A 13064-nucleotide genomic window follows, 5' to 3' on the forward strand; every position below is an offset into this window, starting at 1 on the left:
TGGAGAGACCCTAGCCACTCCCCTGCAAACTGAAGCTCCCCACAGTAACTTGGCATTTGCCTCCCAGGAGCCCTGATGCTTTTCCTCTTATGTGTATGCCTTTGAGAGTTCCGTGTGTGTGTGCGTGAATGTATGTGTGCAAGCATGTGTGTATGTGTGCATATGCTATATATATACTATTCTTTCCTTATGTCATGTATCCTATACTCTCTATATAGCATATATGTCATATGACATATACAGAGAATATATATAGAGAACAGGTGATATATAATATTATATACATATAAACTATACTATGCTCTGCATGTGTCATATATACTATACTCTATATGATATATATGTTATAGATGACACAAATAATTATCTATAAACTATATATATACTATATTCCATCTATATGACATATTTGTCAAATGATATATATGAATTACATATGACATATATGGTGTATAGTATACATACATATAACATAGAGAGTATAGTGTATATATGACATAGGAAATATAGTGTATATATAACATATGGGAAGGTTAGTATATATATGAGATAGAGTACAGTATATCTACTTTACATAGCACTTGGGAGGAAGAAGATAAATTGGGCTTTAATCATCTAAATTAATGGCACTTGTTTACAATGAAGTCCTCCATATTGGCGTGGGGAATGATTACATCACAGATTTTTATAAATGCAACAAAGTGGCTGATGGTGTGACAGGACCTTTCCTTAAAAAATGACGGTTTAGAAGATGACAAAGGCTAGACTCTAAAACATGTAGATGGCCATTACCCAGCAATGGCGGCTATCTTGGGGTCCCATCATTCCTTAGATCCCGGGGCCGCTGACCTGTCCCCCTGCCTCTCCAGTCCTTCTCAGATCCCGCCCCCATCTCCACCCCCACCTTCACTTTCACCTGATTATCCCCTTGCTGGTACTCAGTAGTTTGGAAGACTAAACCTCTTGATGCAATCCAGAACTCCACTCTAATCTTCCTTCCATTTACAAAGAGGAGACCTAGGTGAGGAGTCTCCATTGCTCTTCTCCCAGTGAGGCATCATTCCTGACCTTCACCCCTGAAGATCACAGAAAACAGCAGAGAAAGGACTGCCAAGCAAGATGAGCGCTTTCAGAAGCCCATTTATTCTGGAAGGATATGTGGACTTTCAGTTTGAGACACTGCTAATCTTGGGTTTCAGTGTAAAATTGTGCCCAGTAAATGACAGGGTATTTAAGACACTGTTTATCCCATGATTCCTGCCCCTCCCCTCCCAGTGCCCACTGAGGTTCATCTGCTCAGATGTTCCCACAATGGATGCAAAAATGAATGAGAGCCAGCAGGAGTTCATAGCCTTGGGGAGGAGCTGGCCATCCCACCTTTACAGGAACAAGGCAGGGGGACCGCTAGAGTGAGCACTAGGCCAGAGTGGCAGGAAGCCTTGAAAAAGGTGTCCTTTCTCTTCCCAGGTTTGATTAGGCTTCTCATGGGTTGAGCAAACCTGGCTCTAGCCAGCAAACAGGTAGCACTGGGACTGTGTGCAGGTGAGCATGCCACACAGTCAAGGTCATGGCTTGGAATGGAAACCAGATGGCTGCCTGCCACTTCCTTCTTCAGATACCCAGGAGTTTAGCAGCTTCTACCCAGAAATTGGTAGTTTGTACACTGGCACTGAGGGCAAGATGGTGGCCTCTTGTTCAGTGCTAGATCCTGAACTTGTTGAAGATGGCAGGCAGAGGCGGTGGCTCATGTCTGCTCTCATAGGGTCGTGCTCATACTCCATGTCTTCCTAGTTTATTAATATGAGTTTATTTCCCTAGCCCTAGGCACTAAGGAAGTGACTGACAATCCAGGCCACAGGCCTCTCCTAAGGAGGCCTTCAGATGACTTAAGGTTCGGGAGTTATCTCCATGTCAGTGTCTAGAACATCTTTAGCTTTGATTGTCCTTTTTAAAACTAACTCCTCCTCAGAGCCTTGACTCTATTTTTTAACAGTCTTTGCCTTGGGGGCCAAGCTACTTTACAGACATCCCTAGCAAACAATGGCTTGGGCATCCCAGAAACTCCCTGTCTGGGAACCTGTCATTTCCCCGTGCTCATCTCTTGAGTTTTTATCCTGGGTTCCACTTTCCAGACCTCGGTTTCCGCTTGCATAAGTATATCGGCATCGGACTATCTGACATCCAGAATCATGGCTTGCTAAAGGTTAACCGAGAGGAGTGACGCTTTTGGAAAGCTAAGTCGTGCTACTTTGGCCAGTCTTTGCGACATTTCTTAGAGCTTTGTGACGTCTCTCTTAGAGCCTATTAAGTTATTAATTTAAACAAGGCCCCGTTTTCCTAAGTGCTCATAAAAATATGTTTTACATTTACTTCTAATTTTAAAAGCCTAATAAATACCCATTTTCTTAATTAAGCTGTGGTGCACAGAATAGAAATTATCCTGCAACCCGGGAAGCTTAAATTATATTTGTGGTTCTCAAACCCAGTACCCAAATACAAAGTTGGGGTTTTATAGCTAATTGGTTGGGTTTGGCACTCACATGTGGCTCATAATTCATAAAGGACAATGGGAACGGATATTTTATTAAGCTCGTCCAATGATCATTTATGGAATACTTACTTGTAACTGTGTTACTTGCCCCGCTTTCCTGAGTGATCGATACTGACATCATCTTAGACCATCACGGCCGACTTCATATGCTCATGATGTGTCTCGGGCATTTCGGTTTAAAATCATCGTTATTCTCGGGAAAGAACTAGTAGGTAACCATCCACCTATCCTCGAGACTGGGTTATCATTTACCAACAAGCAGTCAGAATCCAAAGACTCGGGTAAAATAATGATACCAGCGATGGCGATGCTTGGAACTGAGAGAAGATTCTGGCAATTAGTCAAGGCCCTGATTAATTATGTGCTAATTTTGTTTCATTGTTGGACAATAACTGTCGTGTGTTTATCCTTTAAGACTTGACAGTTTTTAGGGTGGAAAATAAATCTTTCGTTGTGTGTGCCCTACCGTGTAATTACTTACAGAATAATGAGAGAGGCCCTGCACCGGTTTGATTGAGGAACCACCCAGGGTCGAGGGCTGTTTTCAGGGCTGCTTCCCATCAGGCCTTGCGCAGGCTCCGGGTTGCCTTCAGGAAATGCTGCTGGCAGAGTCTGTGGCTTACCAGTGTCTGACTCGGTAGCCATCCTCCGTGTACAGTGGCAGGTGACTCATCTGAGGTGGCCTGGTCCGCAGAGGGGACAGACTTCCCTTCCCTTGTTAGCTGAGCTCATCAGCCATATAGAAAAAAAAAAAATTTGGCAGTATCTGCAAGATACTTGGTTCCTTTATTTCTCCCAGGCAGAGGTAGCCTGTCGAGTTGGCTCAACACCCAGGGGCAAGCATCGAAGCAGATGGAGGGTGGATTTTCACTTTAAGCCAGAGTGACCCCATAGCTTGGAAATGTCACGGGAGGTGGTTCACACTGTGTTTGAGTCCCCAGCTCTTCACGTTGAGCTCTTCTTCAGTACTGGCTCCATTTTAGAAGACCAATTCATTTTGTTTCTAGAGGACTCTGGCACCAAGGAGGGCAAAGCCAAGACTATTTGCTGCAGACGATGCCTAAAGGTTTCAAAGCCGAGACTGGGTGAACTCACTCCGACTGAAGAAAGGCAGTTAAGAATCTTGAGCATCTTGCTTCCACACCTGCAAGCATTGCAGTGACAGGCAGCAGTGGGACAGCTAGGTGCTAGGCACTTGCTTAATACCAGGACAAGGTCATGTTTAATGCTGTCAATAATAGGGTGAGAAGTGGGAATTGCTGTTCTCAGGTATGTGCAGTTTAAAAGAAGCAACTTTCCCAAGGTCCCCAGCTACTAGGGAACAGAGCTGCCATGACACCCAGGACTGGAATAAGAGAGCCAGGTCCTCTCGGACGAAACCCGCCTACCCCTCCACACTAAGACTCTTTCAACATCTCTAAGGCAGGAATTTCTAGTTAGCATTTTTATTTCCTGTTTATTTGTACATGAAGTACTGATACACTTCGTATGCAGTGGTACCTCAGAGTTTACCCAGAATGCATCATGGCTACATTTAGAAACCTTTTTCTCTTGAGACTGAGTCTATGTAGCCCAGGCTTGTCTTTACCCCCTTGTTGTCCTTTCTGTTTTCTGTGTGCTGGGACGATGGTGGTCATACGTGACCATGCCCAACTCCTAGAGAGTAATATAAGTGGGCTGCATTTGTATTCATTACTTTTTTATTACTCTGATAAAGCACTATGACCAAGGTAACGTACAAAAGAGTCTACTTAGGAGGTTTTGGAGAGGTAAAGTCTGTGACCGTCATGACTAGCAATGTGGTAAGCACCGAGCTTGCTGGAGCAGTAACTGAGGGTGCACATGGCTCCATAGTAGGAGGTAGAGAGAGCAAAGCCCTAACCCAGTGACACACCTCATTTCAACCTGGTCACACCTCCTCATCCTTCCCAGACAGTTCCACCAACTGGAGACCAGGTATTCAAGTGTCTGAGCCTACGGAGACTATTCTCGTTCAAATCGCCCCAAGAGTCATCACGCTTTATGGTGTTGAAAAAGATGTTTTTCAAAACTGGGACAGTCAACTTTCTAAAGTTCACAGAGTTTTGAGACCATTTTAGACGTTTTATTTTCATTTTGAAGATAGTCCCGTGGAAAACATTGCCCGCTGTCTCTCAGACTCCTGTGTGGCTGCTATACCAAGCATCTCTCCCACAGAGTCAGACTTTCATTCAGTTTATGGACTTTGAAAGTGACCCCAAAGACTCCTGAGAACACGGGGTGACATGCTTAAAACTCCCCAGGAGAAGGTAGAGAGATCAAGGGGGAGGGGTCGCCTATTAGCTCGTGCAAGAGCAAACAAGCAACCCCTAGGCCAGGTATGTACAGCCAGTCAAGTTTAAAAAAGAAAATTGAATGAAAAAAAAAAATCTCATACTGTCTTAAGAAAGTGTGTGATCTGTTGACAGCATCTGTAGCTGTCCTCATTGGGTGCAGGGGGAGGGGCAGGGGTCAGACACGCCCTTCTAACTGCACCTTGGAAGCATCGCTGGGATGGCCCTGTCTGACCCAATTTCCTTTCGTCTCTTCTTGGTTTGCAGAATTTTCCCCATTTAACTTAAAGCTTTCTCTATCGAGTCAGAGGTGAATTCCTACGGCAAGTCTGAACTTCCATGAGGATAGGATCTAGATATTAAACAAGACTTACATTTCTGAATTCAAAAGCAATTACACGTCTGTGGTGTCTTCTCTCATAGGCCCCTCCCCTCTGCTGATGGAAAGATAATGAAACCTGATATAACTGCCTCCGGCCCTGGAGACCATAAAGGACTGCTCATTCTTTGTTTTATGGGCCTGTGTTTCACCAGTGGCCACTGCAGCCCTTTTGCAGAGCTCCTCGTTGCTCCTAAGTGCTTCTTCTATCCTTGCCTACCAGCCTACCCCTTTGATAGGAGCCTTTCTCTGAGTCCAGAAATATACTTGATCTGCTTCCATTGGCTGCTTCAAGCTTATGACACCTCTCATTTTCTTTGTCATATACCAAAAAAAAAAAAAAAAAAAAAAAAAAAAAAAAACCAACACAGAACTAAAGTGACTAAACTGCCTTTTTCTTTTTAATCTCTGTATATTCCTTAGCACTGCCCAAAGCCTGTGGAAGGGATTAAGAGGGAGAAAATAATATAGTCAGATGGTCACAAGTACATGCAGAGAGGCAGACCTCTGTGTTTCCTGTCACAGCCCCATGAGCCACACAGGGCACTCCTGGGGATGCTCTCCTCTCACCTCATGGTTCCCTAAGCCAATAGCAGTACTTGGGTACGTGTGTAGAAAAACCAGTTACAGCTCTGTCTTAGGCATCCTGCGTCAGAAGCCTCAGGGTCATCAGCCAGCAGCAGTCTGTGTTGTAGCATGTTCTCCACATGATGTGGATGTGTGCAGCTCAAGGTTAAAAGTCAGACTCAAGTGGCTGGGTATGCCTGGTGCACAGCTATCATCCCAGCATCTGGGAGGCTGAGGCAGAAAGCATGCATACCAGAGCAGACTGGGCTACAGAGCAAGACTCTGTCTCAAGGAGAAAAATGAACCACTACCTTATAGTATTCTCTGAGCATCTGAGAGAGCGAGGAAGGGGCCACTGTGCCCTCGGGGTTACAGAATAATAGCTCCTTCCAGCTTAAGTATAATGCTGGTAGTAATGTTAGGCACACATGCAGCTATGCAGCACATGCAGGAGAGCATTTCCTCTTCCCCTCCAGGGTGCTGCTACCTGAGGGGAAAGGGCCAGCCCACACCTCTATCCTGTGACTTGGGAGTCTCTTAGTGTTGCACGTAGCTTTGTGCTACCCTGCTTTAGCTTTGGGAAGTAGCCATGCCACCAGCCCCCTCCCAGCTTCCATTGAATCCATGGGTAAAAGACACACACACACACACACACACAGTTTTTCATTTTTAATTTTCCTTCTTGGCACAGTTGTTGGGCGCTACCATCCCCCCCACCTGGAAAACATGTCCTTATTAATCTTAGCTCTGCTCCCCCGACCTGCCCTAACTTTAGTCAGTCCGTTGAATCTACTCCCTGCTACACATCTCTGACCACCCCCCTATAGAAGTGGCCCCAGACTATTGCTCCTCCCGAGACCTCACATGGTTGCCTGGTTCTCCTCTCTCTAAAGCATGGCGAACTCCTCTCTCCTTCCTTGTGTCTCCCTTTTCCTCTAGGAACCCGGAAGCCCCACCTTATCTTCCGCCCAACAATTGGCCCATGGTTTTCTTTACTGACAGATCAAGAACCAACTGGGGAACAGGACCTTAGCAACAGTTCTACCCTGACATCTTAGTGACTGCCTGATATTCTAGAACATAGGCCCAGTCATCCATGGGTGGAATTAGAGTGAAAATTCTGGTATGGCCTAGCTCCTGTCTCAGCGTTGGTGTCCTTAGCTGGAGGGAGGTGGATCTCTGAGAAACTGTGGTTGCAGCCTTAGCTCCTGCTCCCAACCAGCCAAGCTGTGATTTTTATATCTCCCCTCTTCTCTTAGCATGCCTTTCCCAGGTAGCCTCATAATATTTATAGAGAAGAAGTGTTTGCCTGTGAAAGTGTTAACATGAGGTTACTGAGGTTAGCTTAGTGACCCTCTCTATCCCTTTATTCTTGGTTCTATCCATGGGCATCACATGCATTACAGTTGCTACCAAGGTCAGAATCCATTGTAACAAGTCCTGCAGGTGGCCCTCTTTGCTATAGTATTCTGCAATATCATATGTGGTTATGAAGAGCGCTGGCAAGCTAATTTAGCCTTTTGGGTCATTTCGTGGTACAAAGATTTTGGCGAAACCATACTTTTTCTGTAAATATAACTTTAGTTGATCCATCCTCAGCAGGGAGTAGTAGGTGAAGGCCTTCAGTGTTTCATAAGGTCTTTGGTGCCTGCTAAACAGCCCTTACTGGTTGCCATGCGTGGTTTTTCAGATGGCTGTTTGCACCAGGAAGTTATCTGAATACTGAATACCCTGGGCATTTGACCTTCAACTCTGTCCTTCCTTACAGAGGAAAGGTTCCAAACTCCAGGAGTCAGTGTGGAGTATGTATTGGTAGCTAGCAGGTAGGAAGAAAGGCTGCATGCAGTCTTCATAAGTGATCCTGTCTGCTAGGGGTGAGCTGCAGTATCGTAGAAAAGCCCACGTGGTGTCGTCTGGAGAAGCTGGTCCTCACTGCTATAGAAAGGATTCTGTCTCGCTGTGTTAGATTTTACCCCTTGGGATGCCACCCAGGTTGGAGATAATACTCAGAGTTCCCAGGAAAATGGCTCATGCTTCATCCATTTACCAGATACAGACCTGGCCCATGCACTGTGGTGTCACTGGCATGAAGATGTGGCCATGATCCAAGCAGGCCCCAAGCTCTTGCAGGTCTGGAAGGGGGATGAGGCACAGGAGTAACACGTTGGGTGTGCTGCATGGTGCTGACTTCTAAAGAGAAGAATATGACAAAGGCCTAATGTGGAGATGGGGGGAGAGGAGGGGAAAAGGGTGCAGAGGCGCAGAAAGAAAGACATTACCTAAGACAGGGAGGTGAGGAGATGACAGAGGAAGTAAGGCCTCAGCCACACTAGCATCTTGGAGAAAGTCTGGTGACCAGAGGGAAGGGGACCAGGTTAAGATGGTGGTTGTAGTAGCGGTACGGGTGTATGTGAGTTAACGAATTCATTCCATTTCAAACGTGCTTGCGCACCTACCATGGAAACTGGAGATCTGAGTGATGCTAATGATAAAAGCCTCGCTCTTGTGGAGTTTACATCATCACGTGGGAGAGAAAGCTATAATAAATGATATAGGGAGAGTGTGAAACTCACATAAAATCATCTCAATGATACGCAGTAACCGGGGGCATCTGAAGTGCTCACTCCAGACAACGTCTTGCTGTACGGTAAGCACTTAATAAGTCATAGTTATGAGTAGTGATCATCAACATACTTTCTTGCCTTGGCATCTACTCCAAATAGAAAAGTTTGCCCCTTTAATGCATCTTATTTCACAATAAGAGTGTGGTATAAAGTCAGGTAAATCATGCATTACGGAAGAAACTGCTTGACGTGGGCCGGGGGGTGGGGTGGGGAGGGGGCTGTGTGAACTCCTGAGCTGATGCTGTATGTTAGGAGCTCTTCCAATGGCCTTCTTGTCCTCCGTGAGGCTCTGGTGTAGAATGTCACTCAGCTGGTAGTACTGCCAAGGGTTAGTACAGGTCCCTAGAACTCTAATCTTCCTGGATCTGGGCTGCATCCTGAGTTCAAGTCAGAGCGCACCAGTGTGCTCGCACCTGCACAGGCGTGTGTCTCCTGGAGAGTTGACAATGATCATTTAGTCACTTTGGGTACAGAGTGGCCGCACTGAAGTTCCCCTTCCGTCCGCAGAAGCTCTCCCTGTTTGCCTTGCATTTGTCTTCTTGCTTTTCTGCGCCCAGGTCTTTGTGTAGCTACTTTCTGGCTTAGTGTATGTTTCGGTGTTTTTGTTTGTTTTTGTTTTGTTTTGTTTGTTTTGTTTTTGTTTTTCTGCCTCTCTCAGTCACGTTCTTCATGGTTCTGAATAGGCAGGTCAAATAGCCATCGATATCTCAAGGCCTTTTTGCCAAGTGTATATTTGAGACTAAGGATGAGTAGGTCATCGTTTTTAAAAAATTACTAGACTGCTTGCTATATACATCCTAGACCCTTTATTTAAACGGGTTCTTATAGCAGAGGCCCGGTATAGTGACAGACCAGGGCACTCAGGTGAAACAGGTGCATGGTCAGACCTGATTTAGGTCTTGGCCTCAGCTACATTCGTGCTCTGTGACCTTGAACAAGATACCCAACATGCCCGCCCCTTCCTTATCAATAAAGATATTAGAGACCTCATCTAGGACATGTGTATCTGAATGAGCTGCTCGCTCCAGGGCAGCCATGTTTGCACATCACAGTATTCTCCCTGAAAGGCTGCAGAGGTGTCCCTTACCTCCCCAGACAGGCACCTACTCTCAGTGCACAGAGTCCCATGGTCAGAGCCTCTCAGAAGTAATGATGTCACACCAGGAAGCACTAGGCAGGACCTTCTGCTGCACCACTGTTTCTTGGCAACAGAGGTGTCTTGCATTTAGCCAGGTGTTAATTACTGTTTTGCTCCGCCACCAGCAGGTGATCTTCTGGCCGAGCCAACATTTCTGCAGGGACTTTCAGGCTCACTACACCGCTGCTGTCCAATGGCACTCAGCAGAGGGAGGGGAGTTATGCCCGTGGGGTTTCCTAACATTCTCTCTGTGTAATATGAGTACACAAGTGTATAAAAATGTACAATGGGCTGTGCGAAATATGTCCCAGGATAAGCCCGAAAGGATAGGCTTGAAAAGCCAGACAAACTCCAGCCCTCTTTTCCCTTAACATTCTGTATTTCACAGGCTCGCACCCTGCTTTAGTCTGTTTCAGGGATAGGCTCACGTGTGATTGGTCTCAGCAACTCTTAAACAGTCCACTCATCATGCCTAGCCCTGCATATCTTTACTGCCCGTCCTGGCTTCTTTACCTGCCCCACCCTGAGTTCCCTCATCTTACCAAATGACTCTGTGCTCTTTGCATTCCCCTCGAGGCTTTCTCTTCCTATGCAGGGTTCTCCATCCAAGCCTGCAGTCCCTAAATGAGCTCCTCTCTGGATGGCCCCATTCTGTTCCTTCCAGTCAGTCCTCGAAATCCACTTTGCCTCCTCATCTTACCTGCTAGGACGTATGACGAAGCTGAAGATCTCTCTGACTATTTTTTTCTCTTCCCCCTGGGCATGGAGACCATCTTCCACAGCCCTGTATGCATTCAGCATGCGAGCACATGGCAGTGTTGCAGCCAGAGGATATGAGCAGAGGAAACTTCTAGCCCATAAAACCTCTTACACACCGTGCTTTGAAGCGTGCATGTGTGTGCCACAACGCCAAGTGGCATGTTCAGTTCCAAATCACTGGTATCTGTGATTGTCACTTCATTTGGAAGTGGGATCTTTGCAAAACTGGATGAGGTCATACTGGGTTAAGGTCTGCCCTGCATCCAGTAACTGTCACCTGAGTAAGATGGCCATGGAGCGAGACAACACCAGGAACAACACCAAGGCATGTGGAAAGCCATCATAAACTGGGAGAAGCAAAAAAAGGATGCTTCCCCAGAGCCTAGGGCCCTGACTCCCACCTTCTCCTCTTCAGAGCCAGGAGAGATTAGATGCCGTTGATCTGAGCCACCATGTTTCTGGGACTGTCACACTGCAGACCCCAGGAATCTGCAACACACATTAGGCTGGCTCATCTGCAAGGCTCCTCCTTGCCCCTCTGCAAGTAAAACCTGACAAACCCCAAGGGTCTCCAATGTGTTTGCTGATTGGGCAGAGCGCCTGGCAGCCTCTCCCCTCCCTGTATAGAACAGAGCCTCCCATAGCACCCTGAGCCGAACAGACATCACGTCTTCACAGGAAGTAAACATGCCATTGGGAATTTTAGGATTCACCTATCCCCGCCATTATTGCCCTTAATTTGCCACTAAGAGCATTTAAAGGCAACTGCAGTTAATATACACTCTGCTCTTTTTTCCTTAGAGATAAGGTGAGAATGAGACAGGGGTCTAACTCTGTAGCTCAGGGTGGCCTTGAACTGATGATAAATAAACCTCCTGCCTCAGCCTTCAAGATCTGGCATTCTAGGTGTGAGCCACCTTGCTTCAGTCAGCTGTGGAATTTACCCTCCTTCACCAGAAGGTCTTGCTTGTGCTCACACCTGCCCAGCGCTCACACCTGCCCGACGTACCCCAAGGTTCCCCCCTCAGTCACTTTATCCACATGTCCCCCAGCTCATCACCTACCCAGCAGAGCTTCCCCACAGACCTCACCCACAGCCATGTCTCCCTCTCCCCTCCATCGTCTCTGCAGAATGTCAGAAGCTTTCCAGGAGGTGCAGGGCATGGCGAGGCTCTGTCCTCGGCTCTGCCCATCCCACTGCTCCCACACCCTGAAGCAGCACCAGCCTCACCAGCTTCTGGCTTGGCACTCAGAGCAGCCATCGTCCAGGTGTTGGCTAGACAAGGTGACTGTGAACTTGATGCTCCTGGTGTCTCTGAGGGATCGTGATGAACGTGACAGTGTAGGAAGGGTCTCTGGTTCCCACATCTGTTTAGAAATTCCCAGCTCCGAGCTGTGAGCCCCTGCTGGGGAAGACTGTGGAGGTCAGTCATGGAAGGATAGCACAGAAGCACTGGTTCATTGTGTCACAGCTCCCTCCTCGGAAAGTACCATAGCGGATCGCTCTCTCCTGTGCTTGTTAGGAAAGACTGTGGGTTTTTCCATTTTAGACTCTGACTTGGTCAGATGGCCCTGGTGTGGAAGCACTTTTGTGAACTTCTAGAAAACCTGAGGACATCGCAGCACATGCTTTTTGCACTAACTTACTAATTCCTAGCTTCTCATAGTCCCAGTTTTGTCTCCACACATCTTTGGGTTTTTTTGTTTGTTTGTTTGTTTGTTTCTTCTTTTCATTTTGTTGTATGTGCATTTATATAATCTCACATTCAAACCTCCCTGGAACACGGAAAATAAGGAATAAATAAATAAGATGCCCTAGAAGACTCATACTTAAGATACTCAGAAATGAAGGAATTTTCCTCTCCCCAAATGGTGCCTTCTTTTCTTGTGTCCCCAGTGTTGTTGCAGGGCATGGCAGTGGTCATTACTTTCCTTAACACTGTGACCAAACACCTAGAAAAACAACAACAACAACAAACCTTGAAAGTTTATTTTGGCTTACCATTTTAGTAGGTGGTGAGACAGGTATGGCACCTGAAGCAAGGGCTTCCACAACAGCGTGAAACAGCACCTTTCCTCCCTTCGATTCCCTTCACCCTCTCCTTATCAGCGGCAAATACTGTTGGTGGGTGGCCAGTGCATCTTTCCTGGACTTTGTATTTTAGCTTCATTTGCAGCTACACCACATGTGGCTCGTTCCTTATATCCATCCGGACAGTCTCCAAGACAAATGAGAACCCAAGCCCTTTAGTGACACCCTCCTCTGCCCTAGAATCAAGACTGGCATCTTTAGCTTTCTTTGTCACCTGCTTTCTCCCTCTCCCATCATTCCATATCCTCACTCCCCATGTTCTAACAATACCATACCGTGCACTCAAATCTCCTAGGACTAAACTGCTCTTTCACATTCTGAGCTGCGCTCTCCCCTCCTTGTCCCTGAAGCCCACCTTGGGATGCCACCCAGAAAATTAAACAGAAGTGTCACCTCTTCTCTGAGGCCTTTCCTGACTCCCTGGTGCCATCCCAGACAGACCCCATTCACTGGTGCCTCCCTGTGCCTGGTGCCCAGGGCCTGCTTCATCTATGCTACCCCCTCCCTTTCATGCTCTGTATAATTGGGTCTCTCTCTTTCTTCCCTAATGGGCACCGACTCATTTGTGGCAGGAATCAAATCTCACTTTATATCCCCTCAAAGCTCTTCCAAAGGTAGGCTCAACTCCTCTCAAAATTACTT

General features: G+C 46.7%; 1 protein-coding gene across 1 annotated transcript in view; it reads left to right on the forward strand.

Moving 5' to 3' along the window:
- The window catches only part of Ppm1h (protein phosphatase, Mg2+/Mn2+ dependent 1H), a 273399-nt gene that overhangs the window by 149654 nt on the left and 110681 nt on the right, over positions 1 to 13064 (forward strand). The gene's annotated exons all lie outside the window — the stretch shown is intronic.

The sequence above is a fragment of the Mus caroli genome, unplaced genomic scaffold (assembly GCF_978045245.1).
Source record: "Mus caroli unplaced genomic scaffold, Mus_caroli_1 scaffold_9, whole genome shotgun sequence".
Classification (NCBI taxonomy): domain Eukaryota; kingdom Metazoa; phylum Chordata; class Mammalia; order Rodentia; family Muridae; genus Mus; species Mus caroli.